The sequence below is a fragment of the Canis aureus genome, chromosome 14 (genome assembly GCF_053574225.1).
Source record: "Canis aureus isolate CA01 chromosome 14, VMU_Caureus_v.1.0, whole genome shotgun sequence".
In the NCBI taxonomy this organism is placed as follows: domain Eukaryota; kingdom Metazoa; phylum Chordata; class Mammalia; order Carnivora; family Canidae; genus Canis; species Canis aureus.
The window spans coordinates 33266844-33282518 of NC_135624.1; positions in this window are offsets into that span (position 1 = coordinate 33266844).

Sequence of the window (15675 nt, forward strand, 5' to 3'; positions counted from 1 at the left end):
ACATGCACACATATGCTTAGATGTATACAACCGTCCCTGGAGAGGCTGGGAGAATGAACAGAGGGAAAGAACCAGAACCATTTCAGTCAGGGCCAAGTGAAGAGGCAAAAGGGGAGAGAAAAGCAGCTGGGACCAGTAAGGTTAGCAAAAGGGAACATCTGCTCCATCCTGCATCATATTCCATGAAACCCATTCCTCTGTTCATCCACTCATCCTTTCCAAAGCTAGTTACTTCATGCTGCTTTGTACCAGATGCTGGAGAAGCAGCAGCAATCTCTGCTCTCATTTCTCATCATTATTAGCTCTTGACTCTGACCTTGTATTTTCTCTTTCTTTCTTTCTTTCTTTCTTTCTTTCTTTCTTTCTTTCTTTCTTTCTTTCCTTCTTTCTTTCTTTCAATAGTTTATTTATTTATTTGATAGAGTGAGAGAGCACAAGCAGTAGGAGTAGCAAGGGAGGGGGAGAAGCAGGCTCCCTAACTCCCCAATGCACGGGAAGCCCGATGTGGGGCTCAAAGCTCAATCCCAGGACCCCGGGATCATGACCTGAGCTGAAGACAGACACCTAACCGATTGAGCCACCTGAGTGCCCCTCTGAACCTTGTACTTTCACTGACAAGAAATTCCTAAAGGAATGTCTTGGTTTCTCTGGTAATAACCACGGGAGATGGGTACCCAAACCTACCCACACATATATCTGGTCAACTGAGAAAGTCAATAGCAAATGCAAAGGTGGTGTCATTTGGTCTACCATTGTTCCAAGTCCACAGTCATTAAAATTACCCGACTAACTCCCCTCACTCCAAATCCATGTTGGCAGTGATATGCGGGCTCCTAATATGGACAGAACTTTGTTTTGTTTTGTTTTGTTTTCAGAAAGCAGTTGTTCTGCTCAATGGATGCACACATTCTGGTCTTCCTCTTGGAGTCTGGCCGTTGTCACATGATAGGGACATTTTCATTTATACATGGTAGGAGCTTAATCGAACTCTGATGAATAAAAAATGAATGAAAGCTACAGCCTCTAGGGGATCAATTAAATGTAATTAACAGAGATAGGTTGCCTATCCATGCACTAGTCAAGTGGAATTTCTAACTTACAGATTGCACCTTGGGTTTTGCTAACAATACCAAGACTTCACCCTTTTGTTTGTAACTGAAATACACAGACAGCCTCATTTTCTTATGCCCTAATACAATGCACACAGTTTATTATACACCTTTTAAAAGTCATACTGTAATTGTTCCCTGTATATGTGACTTACATTCCTAGCTAGATTGTGGACATGTTTTGAGAGTAGAATCCTTGTGACGCTTTCTCAAGGTAAGTCACCAAAATTCCTGCCCTCCACTCTGACTCTTCCCTATTTCCCTTTATTCAGCACTTACCTACTGAGAGCCTGCTGTGTGCCAGGCCTTGTGCTAGGCTGTATGAAATAAAGATCGATGCTGTCTATCTTAACACTCTCTCCTCAGATTCTCGCTCTAGGTCACTGCAATTAATTAGGCGGCTTTGCCTTCCAAGTGTATAAATGTATCTGACAGAGGAAAACCTTGGCTTCTCTAAATTCTAAAAACTCAAACTCTAAAAAATGCATCCCTTTATTACTATCTTGGACTTCTCTGTTGCATCTGATTCCATTTTTCTTTCTTCTAGAAATCCCTCACTTTTCTCTACCTTTCCAGATGTGGTTATCTCTCAGGCTTCTTCACTTTCTTTCCAGAGCTTTGAACCAACATATCCAATTGTATCTCCATTTATAATCCTCAAGGATTATAAATTCAGTGTATCCAAAATTAAACATGTCATTAGGGTTCATCAAAGAGGAATACTGAGGGTCACAGAGGGTTTTCTGACTTGGGCATTTAAACTGGGGAGAGATACACATGATTGTATTCTAAAAAAAGGTTTTAAAGGTAAAGGTGGTATCACAACTCCAAAACCAAGTGGCCAGTGCAAGGCTCTGTAAAATGGGACCCCAAACTGGAGGAGATGTCAACACAAGGGGGAAAGCAGAATAGGAGCAGCTGAGTAGTGATGGAAGGTAGTGAGAGAAAAATATGAAGTTGATTTATATGCAGCTGCAAATGGAATGATCTTTAAGCTGGTTTGGATGGATGCATGAAGTTCATTTAAACGAGTAGTCTAGGGGGGCCTTGGTGGCTCAGTCCGTTAAGCACCCAACTCTTGATTTCAGCTCAGGTCTTGATCTCACTAAGCATGGAGTCTGCTTGAGGTTCTCTCTCCCTCTCCCTCTCCTACTCGCCACTCCCCCACTCACACACTCTCTCTAAAATAAAATAAAAATGAATAAATAAGTAATCCATCTGCCTTCAAAGCCCATGACCTTTTAATTACTAGAGATCCCAAAGAGGAGAAGATAACGCAGTCAATGGGAATGCTATCTATGGGAACCACAACAGAGTCATCCTTGGAATGGACCATGCAAACCCTATTGGAAAGGGAGCTTAGAATTCTTGATGCAGAGAGAAAAGCACATTAGTAACCATGTTCATGGTCTTTTCCTCTTCCAAAAAAGAGTTTAATTCAAATACAGAGGTCTGTATAGCCATATGCTTCAGACCTGTAAGGGGTGGGATCAAGAAAGAAATTATGACAAGAATTGTCCTACATGTCCAACGTTTTTGCTCTAGGGGAGGGAGGGAGGGAGAGAGAGAGAGAGAAAGGGGGGGGGGAAGAGAGGGAGAATCATACAACTGTGAAAGGTTAATTAGTATTTAAACACCAATTGTGTTTTCTATTTAGTCTGACTGGGAAAATAAATTATGTTTTTCAAAGCACAGGCTTGCAGGCTATAATTGAAAATGGGCATGGGGAGTGCAGCTCAGCCAATGTGGCAGAAAACAAGAGAAATCTAATGGACGCAAGCAGAGGTGTTCCCTCCTCCTGCTGAATGAGAAAGAGGGGACAGGGGATGGGGCTATGGGGACAGAGAGAGCTGGCTTCTCACCCTGCCCCATCGCTGACACTTCACCCAACTCACCTTTGCTTTTCTGAATTCCTGGGTTTTCATTTGTAAAATGAAGCTAAGAATAGTGTGTTTCAGTGTGTTTTTAAAGATAATAGGATAATGTTTGGGAGAAGGACTGGTCTAGTGTCTGACACAAAACAGGTGTTCAATAAATGCAAGTCTTCAATAAATGTTTATTCAGTCCACTTTAATCTCTCTCTTCTCTGAACATCTATAATATTTCTACAAAAGCCAAGAAAACAACCCTTAATGAGATGGTGTCTTCCATCCTATTCTAATTGTATTATGTTTAGATTGTCAATTCAATCCCCTTTCATTTCATTTACTTCAATTAGGGAACATTTGTTAAGAGTGTTCCTAGCCCAAAACTAGGGAATACAAAGATAAATAAGATCTAGTACGTGTCCTCCAAAAGCTGAGACTACATTGAGCAAAATAAGAAACAAAGTTGAGGGGTCTCTGATCAGTATTTGGATACTTATTATTGATTAGCAGAGAGCTCCTACAAAGGGGTGATCATGTCCATTATCATATGTGATTTTTCTAGTAACCTTGTGGATTGGTGATTTTTACAGATGAGCAAGTTGAGGCTCAGAGAAGGTAACTGACTTGTCCAAAGCTGCTCAGCACTAACAGACAAGAGGATGGAGCTTGGATCTACATCTGCCCACCCAAGCCGGCTCTGTACTTTGGTCTCCCTAGGGCCCCCTACTCCACACCTCCCTGGCCCCACCCATGGCTTCCCTTCCAGTGTTCACTTGTGTCTGCATGTTAAAGCTCAATTATTTGCCACCCCTCATGTCAAACCCATGGGAAGAAGACACGTGTCATATGTCAGGTTAACCGCCAAGGATTGTGAACAAAATCCCATTTCTGGATGACCAGCAAGATCTTATTTACAGTTTATATGAACCACCTATTTCTGGAAAGAAAATCTGTTTATTTTTTAATTTTTATTTATTTATGATAGTCACAGAGAGAGAGAGAGAGAGAGGCAGAGACATAGGCAGAGGGAGAAGCAGGCTCCATGCACCGGGAGCCTGATGTGGGATTCGATCCCGGGTCTCCAGGATTGCGCCCTGGGCCAAAGGCAGGCGCCAAACCGCTGCGCCACCCAGGGATCCCTGGAAAGAAAATCTGAAGTGGGTGTCAGGATTGGCACAGATGACCAAGGTTACTGTGGGAACACATTTCAATTTAAATGAATAAATCCATGTGAAAGGAGACTTTTCTCTTTTTCTTCTCTGTATCATCAGAGCCTAGAAGAGGGCTTCCCCCAGAGGAGGTGCATGATTGGTATTTTATGTATTTACTATGTGATGATGAATATTTCTATTCTTTGTGTTGTTAATCTTTATTTCCAATATTTATGCTCAACTCATCATTTTTCCAAGTTCTAAATATATTCTTTATGTCAACCATTCCTGTGAGGCACAAATTATCTCAGACACATTACATATCCTTGTATTTTCCTTCTTATCATTTCAATACTACCAGTTTTAAAACACAAAGTGGAAATTATTACTAATTTCTTACAATTAACTATTAAATAGATTTGGCAAACTGGTTTTCTCAATCCCTACCCATCCTCTTGCAGATTTTGAGAGAGCCAATGGTTAATAAAATTCTTTGTATGTCTGAAAGTCTTTATTTTATTTTCATTGATGATTATTCAGTTGAGCACAGACCCCTGGATTACCATATAAAGTGCTCAGAAGTTGGTTGTTATTATTTATTATTATTTATATTAGATAGAAGTCTCAGTACCTTCGAGATGACACTCTCTCCTTCCTGGCACCTGTCCTTAGGATGGCAAGTCTGTTGTAAGTCTAATTGCCATTGTTTTGTGGGGATACTTTCTTTTCTCTGAGGGCTTTTAATACTACCTAGTTTTAATTTTGATGCTTTGAGGTGTCTCTCTTGAAAGTCTAGGCAGCAGGAGGATGGTGGTCCTTTGGATTCACCCTTTTGGCATTTCATTTGTTCTCCCCACCTGTGGGGTCCATAGGCACATGCTCCCAGCACTCCTGTCTAGGGGCTGCAGTCATCAAAGTCTGGTCTCAGCTCCCCAAATCCTCTGTCCCTCATACCATGCACCCCTTCCTTCAGCTGTACCGAGGGACCCACTGCACCCAGCTGTCAGACCTTTCCAACAATCCTCCTCAGGGCTCTGGCTTCAGTGAGGTGAGGGAAGAATCGAGTGTGCAATTTGAGGAAGTTCTCACCCTCAGGTGCCACCCCTGCACTCAGACAACCCTGGGAGTGAGGTCCATCTCGGGTTGTATACCCTGAGCACCTAGCCTGCCTCATCCTTGCCCAGGACCATTCTTTACAGTTTCAGAGTCTGATCCCTAAGCTGAGAGGCATTATTGTATGGTTGGTTTTATGTGTCACCTTGAGGGACCACAGGGTGCCCAGACATTTGGTCAAATATTATTCTGGGTGTATCTGTGAAGGTGTTTGGGAATGGGATTAACATTTGAATTAGTACATTGAGTAAACAGATTGCCCTCCCTAATGTGGGTGAGCCTTGTCCAATCAGTTGAAGACCTGAATAGAACAAAAAAGTCTGAGTTTTCCATGAGTAAAAGGAAGCTCCAGCTTTACTACATTTTATTGGGATGTTGATCTTTTCCTGCCATTAATCTTGAGTCTGAAACATGGTTTTCCTTGAGTCTTAAGCCTACTAACTTTCAGACTGGAATTTAGCTGGTAGCTCCCTGGCTTCTCAGGCCTTTGGACTCAGACTAGAACTTACACCATTAGCTTTTCTGGGTCTTCAGCTTGCCACCTGCAGATCTTGGGACTTCTTGGTTTCCATAATCACATGAACCAATTTCTTATAGTAAATCTCTCTCTCTCTCTCTCTCTCTCTCTCTCTCTCTCTCTCTCTCTCCCTCCCACCTGTTCTCCATCTTATTGGTCCTGTTTCTATGGAGAATCCTGACTAATACACTTACTCTTTTGCTTCTCTGTTGGGAAGACTTTAAGATGGCCCCCTGCCCTCCTCTCTTGGTATCTGCACCCTTCTGTTGTTCCTTTCCCTTGGGTATGGGCCTGGCTTGTTCTTTTTTTTTTTTTTTTTCCTGGCTTGTTCTTCTAATAGATATGGCAAAAGCATTGATAAGTCATTCCTGTGATAACATTACATTATACAACCATATAATCCTCTTCATTTAATCACCTAGAATCTATGATCACAAAATGACCCTATGACAAATGACATAGTAACTACTCAATAAAAAGTTATTTTCTGAGAGAATCAATGTATTTCACATCTCTATCTCATCGGTCTATGATAGCATATTGTTCAATACTCTTTGTGTGTATGCCTGTGTCCACACCACTTAGCTGTCAACAGATACCAGCTTCCTTCCTGATTCTGGAAGGAGTATCAGGGGCTCTGAGCCTACATAAAGATTACACAGTCTAAGCTTGCAGGGAGTATGGACCTCTTTCAGGCGGCAACACTCCACTCCACTTAATTGATGGAAAGTCTCTAGCACCAGGCAATAGTCCCACTGGGGGCTTTATTTGATGCAGGGATGAAAGTCAAATTGTAGCTAAGCAAAGAGCAGCAGTGTGTATGCATTCATACCCATTAACCCTCTGTATGCTGTAGAAGAAATGGGGAGACCAGGAGCCCTCTTGCCTCTTCCTGTCTGCTGTGTGATCCATCATTGATCAGGGCCGCGGCAGCTATGCCAGCCTCACTGCAGCAAGCAGGGACTGGATAATGACTTGTGCACAAGCATGTTAGAAAGAATACAGATTTGGGATGTAAATTATTGGGCTTTAAATCCCAGTTTTGCCTCTGACAAGCTGTGAACTCTTGGGCAATGCATTTAATTCCCCTCTGCTTTGGTTTCTTTATCTGTTAACATGCAATGACAGCAGCTCCCTTCCTAGGTTAGTATGAGGATTAGAACACAGTGTCAAGCTCTGTGAAGACTGGTTATTTATCTTATGACCACTGTGCTATCGTTGTGAGGCTGTTGTAAGCCTTAATGACTGTTAACCATCTATCTTTGTTTCCCTACTTCCAGTTTCTCCTCCCTCCTACTTGGTGCTACCGGATTCATCATCTTTTTTTTTTTAAAAAGATTTTTTTTTTTTATTTTAGATAGAGAGCTAAGGGGTAGCAGGAGAGGGAGAGAGAAACTCTAAGCAGACTCCACGCTGGGCATAAAGCCTGACATGGGGCTCCATCTAATGACCTTGAGATCGTGACCTGACCCAAAACCAAGTGTTGGACACTCAACCAACTGCACCCCAGATTCATCTTCTTAAGTTCAGGTCAATAATGTGGTTCCTCTGGTTATATTCAGATGCTCTGGCATGACTCACAAGCCCATCTGTCTGGGAGATCCATCCTTCATGAGGCTCTTCCTAACCCCCACCACCCCCCCACCCCAGCTAAGGAGAAGCTGGATGCTACACGACTCAGATGTCAGAAGTATTGTTGGCTGAGTGCCCATGGAGGAATTGCTCTTTGCTTTGAGAGCAAATACATGCAGTCACTCATCGAGATGAGGGAACAAAACCTCTGTTTTTTTGCCTAAATATGTGATGTTCTCAGAGGGCCCTCCCAGCCTCAGAACTCCTAGGAAACCAGCTAAGACCTCTGTTTTCACTCTGCTGCAGGCCAACCTCACCCTTTGCCCAATTCGGTGGACTTAAGGACACAAGACAGATAAGACTACACTTTGTAACAGGAATTGACCGAGTAGCCTCACCTCCATGTAACCCTCCTGCTCCAAAATTTCCAAAGCCTTGTGGAGCACCTTAAGATGGAAGAGATTGACTCCTATCTGTCTGGAAGGCTTTGAACCCTGGCATTGGCCAAGGCAATACTGCACCGAGGAGTTAGAACTGCCCCTCCATGCAGGTGCTCCAGTTTGTTCCATTGGCACCTCTCCCATTCCTTGAGTGCTCCTCTGTTCACATCTGTCCATACTTGGCCTCTTCTTACTCACGTGGTCCACTTGGGCTCCTGCCTTGGTGACTATGTCCACCTCATGCCAACCTTGATCCTCAACCTGCAAGACTTCCAGCTTTCTCACCTGGCCTCCTGAATAGACCCTTGCTCTGGACTTTGGCCAGCCTGGCTCCCCCTCTGTCTGCCTACCAGCCCCAGAGCACAGGTTGTGAAGGCCTGGAAGGCTCACAATGCTGCCTTATTTTATGACATTCCCAGTCTGAATTTCTAGCTTCAGACTCCTAGGTCCTGCTGACTGAAGGGTATCTCCACCTGGTGGATCCTCAATGGGACACCCCCAACTCACTGTGTGCCAGCACTTCATTTTCTCCTCTCACCAAACTTTTGCCTTCAACTGTGCTTTGCGTATCACTTGGGATGATTTTTTTCAGTAAATTAAATGCCCAAAAGATGTTATAAAACTTTGATTTAGGTGTATGTTGCCTTTTCTAGCACACACTGAGTGTCCATTATACATCAGACTATGCTGAGGAAAGGTGTGGACCTGTCCCTTGAAGAGGTCAGAATCTAATGAGGGGGCCATGTGGTCAGCAGCACTGTGTGCTCATCACCCAAGACCGAATCTATGTGCTTTCCTAATTTTCTTTTGCTCCTTCCCTGCCTGCACCCCCCATGCAACTGTCATGTCCTATAGTGCAGACCACCTTACAAAGCTCTCATATGCATTCCCTGTCTCCAGACCCTTCCCTGCTACCCTGGCAGGATCCCACAAATGCAGGGCTAATTCCAGGCTGTTCAGCCATGCTTAGAAGGTCCTTTCCTCATTGTCTTCCCTTCCTGACTCCTTTGCATGTAAAACTCAACAGTATAGAACTATTTGGCTTCACAAAACATGCTAGACTCATTTATTCATGTGCCCCCTCTAGAATATCATTCTCTCTGCATGGAATATTCTCCCTGACATGACCACTAGGCAAAGTCCTCTCTTTCCCTTAAGCTTGAAGTTAAACATCCTGTCATCTGTGAAGTTTTTCTAGAACCTTCTAGGAATGGTTGCATTGCTCCTTTATTTTTTGCTTGACCTTGCACATCTGTCTAATGCCCAGATATTGCCAAGCCCTTGTGCACATTTGTGTCTCTAAAGAGACTCCTGGTTCCCTGCAGGGTGGGCATTCTTGGCACCCCACTGAAAGACTGCCTATACAAACAAATATACTGACATAGAACTCTTATCTAAAACTCACAGCAACACATTATCAACAATATAGCCCAGGAAGCCAGCCTGCCATAAGTCAGATTTGTAGGAAGTCAAACCACTATCTTTGGTAATAATCCAGGGAGCTAAACAGTAACCCCTTTAACAATTGGCCCCAAACAACTGGCACTTGATTAATAACAGCTTCCCTGATTATTGTCCTCAATTCCAATTAGAACCAACTAGAGAAAGCCAAATAGGCATCCCTTACCCATCATGAAGGATGGCCACTAGCAGCCCACCTGCAGCTCCCCCTTGCCAACAGCCTAAAGTCAGGGCTCACCTGAAGCCTCCCCTTTTTTTCTGCTCCAAAGCTTTCCTGCTTGTCTGCCTGCCTTTGAGTCTCTGCAAAATGCAGGCTTTGTTCATTCTTACTTGGTTGGTCTTTGTTTATTCCCATACAGCACGTTGAAGACCTTTGATGGAGTGAGCACTGAAATTTTCCCTGTTGCATCAGAGACATGAAATGATATTGAGTGTCTACTCTCTTTCTGAGGCAAAAGTTGCATGAAGCCAACGCACCAGCCCTGTGCATGTTCTGGGGCACCTGCCAATCTGTCTCGTGTGCCTGCACCTCTACCACCACATGGTCAGAACCCCAGCCTCTACCTGCTGCTTCACGGCTACAGGACCCCAAGAAATTCAGGATCATTTTGTTCCCCAGTTGTTTCTTAGGCTTAGGCCAAAGTCCACTGCCCATAAGGCAGCTTTTGTTCTTTCAAATAACTTGGGAATAGTTCAGTTTTCACAGTCAAATGAATATAAACCTTTGAAATACATAACATAAATAGAATGAAAGGGCAGCCCATCAGATTTGGCAGCTTCACAGAACTGTGAACCTTCTTGTGACTCTTGGATTCTACTTTCCAGCTTGAGGCGGGGAATGGGAGACACGCTGATGTATTTAATACTCATGAGAACCACTAGAAGGTGGGGAGGGTAGCCCAAAGTGAAAGATTCTGGGAAGAAAGAGGAGGTGAGAGGGGAATCTTTCTGCCCCCTGAAACTTAACATGCATAGAGAGACTGAGCTTTAGTTTGGAGCTATTCTGCGTTTCTTCATGGGGCAAACTAAAGAAAGAGGTTTCGGTTGCAGGGTTCAGGATTCCCTGCATGATAAGTGTGAAACACTCTCTGATACCTGCTCCCTTCCATCTACACTGCTGCCTTGGCCTCAGGCAGCTGTAATTGGATCTCTCTGGGGTCCAGCAGAGCCTCTCACTTGGCCTGTCTCTCTCGCTCTCCTTGGATCAGATAACTCATCTCTTTCTTGCATCTGGGCTGTGGACCCAATAAAATGGAGATTTCCTGACCCGGTCCCCAGGCTTTCTGAACTGTGGTCCCCTCTTGACACCCCATCACAGCTCCAGCTTCCTCTTGCTGGAAGCCTTCAGCAAGTCAGTGACTCTCTCTGCATTTTTGTTCCCTTTTTAAAGTGGAGACATAAGATTGCTTTGAGAATCAAAGGAAATAATGGACATGAGCATTTGTAGATTGCCAAGTTTTAAAAACATTGCTATGGTTATTATTATTGTTATAAGAACTCAATGATACATGTTAAAATGAGTTTCTTGGTTGGATAGTTAAATATTGTAAAAGTTACTTAAGAGACACGTAGAGCCTCTTTGAGTGGATCATAAAATCAAACAACTAGAAAGACCTGCCATGGTGATTAAAACTCCACCATGAACCGTGGCTTTATGGTGCGTATCAGCACCTTGGTGTTAAGAAGAGTGTGTCCACATCAGTTCTGTGAATAGCTGGAGCCTAAAGAAGGTAGAGTTTCTTCCAGGTTGATCCTGGTGACTCTGAGATGGGGACATAGAGCCCCCAGGAAGCTGGATGTTTTCCCAAGGTTGTTCAGCTAAAGAAAGCTGAAGTATTAGTATTACAATGATAGTGTAGGGCCACTAAGTTGTGCACTTGAAACTAATGCAACATTGTGTGTCAACTGTATTAAATTTTTTGAAAAAAAGTAAACAATACTCTTAAAGAGCACCCAGATCATAAAAGACAAGGACTGAAAACGTTGTTAGTGATTGAAAAAGACTGAGGAGACATGACAACTAAATGCAGTGCGGGATTCTGGATTGAATCCTAGAGCTGAATCAAGAACCCTCATGGAAATACTGGTGAAATGTGAATCAGGTGTGTCATTTAGTTAACAGAATGTACCAATATTAATTTCCTACTTTTATAATTATGCTATGGCTATGTAACATGTCAGACTTTGGGGAGCTGGGTCAAGGATGCGCAAGAGTTCTGTTTTCCATGACTTTTCTATAAGTCTAAAACTATTTCAAAATAAAAAGTTTTGACCTGTTTTCTTGTGAAACAAGAATAGAAGAGGGCTGTATGGCTCACAGTGAAGACACAGGTCATGCCCTCTCCCACTCAGGTTTCAGAACTACTCAGTGATGGACAGGACCTATCTTGCCATCGTATCTCAAGTAAAGATTTTTCAAACCAGGCTGTAAGGATAGGTTACAGAGGTTCCTAAAAACAAAATAAAACAATGCTATTATAGTTATTTTCCCCTCATCAAACAATGGTGATTTAATGCTATAAAAACCCATTCATTGTTTTTATCTGTTTTATATGTTGGGATGTTGTTAAAGATTTCCTTTGAAGTTAAGGGTTCAGCCACTGAAAATGCTTGAAAACCACATACCTGGAAGAAAAATCAAATGCTGAAGGAGTAGGGGCAAAGTGGCTCATGGGTGGGTTTGTGTGGATGTGTGGAGGTGGGGGTGTATTGGAACAGAGACAGAGGAGAGGTAAGTTCATTCATTAGATATTTTCCACACTCCAGTATGTAGATATGACACCCATGGGAAGGGACTTCCTGTTTCTCAGAGTCTGCTGACAAGTCTTTATCACTCTTTTTTTCTAAAAATCTGTCTGAGGGCAGTGACTCCTGTCCTTGCACACCTGCGTGTGGCTCTAGTCTGTAAGGACAGATTGCTTCACCCTCAGGGGGTGGCTGTGAGCACAGGCTGGTCTCCGTATTCCTAGAGATGATGCAGCTGAAGTGCTCAGATGAGGAAACACATCAGGGAGGGTTTTATTTCATTGATTTTATGTTACTTTGCTATTTTAAAGGGCTTCATAGAAAGAGAGAGTTGTGGATAATTCTAGTCATTGAGCTCCCAAAAATTTCATATGAGAAGGACTTAAGAAAATGCCTTTTAAACTGCCCCATCCCATGATATAGAGGAAGCATACATTTGACATAATGCTCCAATGTGCACTTACACACACACAAATCCATATAAAGATACATAAAATTAAGCTAAGTATATTACACAACACTTACCCTCATTGCATGTCATGCATTCATTTTGTATTCTGTTCCATTTCATCCCATTTTATACATTCTATACTCCTTTATTTAAGAAAACTATTGACTTTAACACCCATTAATATATTTGTAGTTTTTAGAAATAGATGTAGGGAAAACAGTCAGGAAGGTGGGGCCTAGAAGACTTATTTTAAAGCTGGCTTAGCATTGCAGGTGACAGTAGATTACAAAAATGTCAACTAACCATATCAATGAAGGGGACAGGTGATAATTACAGTGGAGCTTTACACCCTCCCCCCACCATACACACACACCAGCTCCAAATCTCTCCTTGGGGTAGCCAGTGATGTTGGTGATGTCTCAGATCCTATCGACTTGACAAACATCAGTTCCCTGGTGTGTCCCCAGAGCAGCGTGACTAGATAGGGCTGGAAGTCACATCTTGTCTTAGGCAGAACTGGGGACCGAGGAGAACAGGCGGCTTCAAGAAGTTGAGCAGGATTTGCACATGGGCTCCTGAGGACCGGCCAAGGGCAGAGTGTGGGCACCCGGGGAGATGGACTTGAGGACACATGAGGCTGCACGGTCTTGCAGTCCATCACAGACTTCAGGGGCTGTGTGCCCAGGGAGCAAGTCAGTAAGCAAATGAGGAGGAAGAGAGCAAAAGCCAGGAAGGGGCACTGCTAGGAAAGCTTTGTTGCCTTTAAATATCCATTCCCTGCCTTTATGACAGGGGTCTCTCTGTGATTGATAATATCAGCTGAGTGTTTGTAGAAGTTATTGGCCTAAGTGCTTTACACATACGGACTTACTTAATCCCCGTAATAACTCTAGGAGGCTCTATTTCTTATTACCATCCCCACTTTGCAACCGAGGAAATCAAGGACTGGAAAGATTAAGAGAATTGATCTCAATCCAGATTTGGCCCCCTGCATCTGGCTCAAGAGCCTGCCCCTAATCTCAGATCTGCATGGCCTCCTGCAGAGCGGCCATGCTCTCGGCCTGCTGGCTGACATGCTTCAGGGAATCAACTCTCAGAGAAGAAGATAGATTCAGCATTCCCAGTGACGGGAATGCTGTGAATCACCGACCTTTGGTGGATGAACAGAGAAACATGATTCCAGGGAGAAGGAGGACAAAGAATGGTCAGAGATACCTATGGAGCTAGGAGAGGAACGGGAATTCGAATATATGAGCTGGGAGACCATGAGTTCCTTAGGGTTCAATCCACTGTCCACTCTCTTATACATTGGGTTCCTGAAACTCTCAAAGTAAGAGAATTTGTGGTTAGGAAAACATGTAAAATTGAGCTGGAGGGGCAAGATCCTGAGTGACATTCTGACATCGCCTGAGATCCTATTTTAGCATTTACCAATGAAACCGCACGTTATGTCAAATAATTTGCATCTTGTATTCACAAAAATACAGTTAACGCGTCAACTGCTTTTGTGTTTCATGAAAAATACCTGGTCCTTTCAAATGTTAAATGAAATCAATGGTATCACTAATACTTAACCTTCCAGGGCAAATACTCTTTTATGTCCATTTTTCAGATGAAGCGCGCACGCGTGCACACACACACACACACACACACACGCATCCCACAGGCTTGGCATAGTTAAGTGCCACTCCAGTAGTAAGTAGCAGAGCCAGAATTCTCACATGGATTTGTCTACACCCAGAAGCTGGGCTGCAGGCCACCTCGCTGTGCAATATCTAATACAGAGGATTGTAAATATCTAGTGAGAATTTCCTCCAACACTAGAAACTCTTCAGGATATACCTCTCTCGGAGTCCTTTAGTGAGATGCTCATTCATTATGCTCATCAGAACACACACACCAAGAACTAAGCTTTAGCTTCTAACTGACTAACACCTTCTGAGCTTCGCCACTTAGGATTCTCTGTCTTTCCTCCTAAGATACCTTGAGGAAGGCCTTGACATTTGCCTAAACTCTATCAGAAATGCTTAGGTAAATAGAAGGCAATCTGTATACGCTACAATTAGGTAGTGGTATTTGAGGATGGGGAGGGACTGCAATATTTTTGAATTTTCAAATTTAATCATTTGTATGTTTTGGGAGAATGAAACAGATCGAGTTGTAGCAACCTATAGTGAGGATAATCATATTTGGGGGCCAACCGTTTCCCAGAAACAGAGCCTGTGAGTTATAGTCTCTTTTCTCTCGGTTAACATTGTCAGAAAGCAGAAAAGACAAACCTCTTCCTTGCACTTGCCTTCCAGGCATCCTGTCTGACCCTCCGTCCAGGTGGATGAGAAACTAAGGAGCAGATCCCTTGACTTCACTCTTTCAGAGAGAGAGAAAGGACTGTATTTCCTTACGACGTCTGCAAGATTGAAAGAGCCATGAATCACAGCAAAATGGCATTTTATATTTAGTAATTCATTTCCCGTTCAGATCAAGGTGACAAAGCATATGAAAATAGCTCCTCGTGACTCACATCAGCTTTTCAAGATCTTGGTAACAAAGTTTGACGACTTATTATCAATCTGGCACCAAGAGCATGTACAACGTATCTGGGCTCCTAGTAGGATAGGCAGTCTGTCTGGTTATGTGATTGTGATTTCTCTCTCTCTCAGCAGACCGCTCACGAAAGGGGGCAAGCCATGTCCCAGATTTGATAGAACACTCGGGAGCCACACTGAAAGCTGGCTTCTTAATGTTGCCACACCTGGAAAACAGGATGCTTTCAAGGCATAAGACAAAGGCGCAACACACACAAAGGGTTCATTAATACCAAAATTTGTATGATGAAAAGTGTGAAAGGCTGAAAAGCTGCTTATCATTTAGAAGGTTCAGGATGACTTCATTCTTGTTTCCTGTGACTAGAGCTTGGAACGTATCTGTCACTGTCCTGCTCAGAAAGAGCACCTTCTGGTTGATTGTGCTGAAACTAACCTCTGTTTAATTAACTCTTTTTTTTTGAAACCAGAATCCATTCAGACAGCATCCGAGGCACTAGGGTATGGAGTGCCTAGGGTATGAGGCTGGATAGTCTGGTCGCTGGCTGGGAAGGTGTCAACAGTTCTGGAGAAATCTATGATGTAAGCATTGTATTTTGATCCTGTGTAGGTTGAGGCAGGCATGCAGGACACAAAAGAGCCTGAACTGTTTTGTGTGTAGGTGGCATCCAATCTGATTTCAGGGAGGACCAGGCATTTGATTTG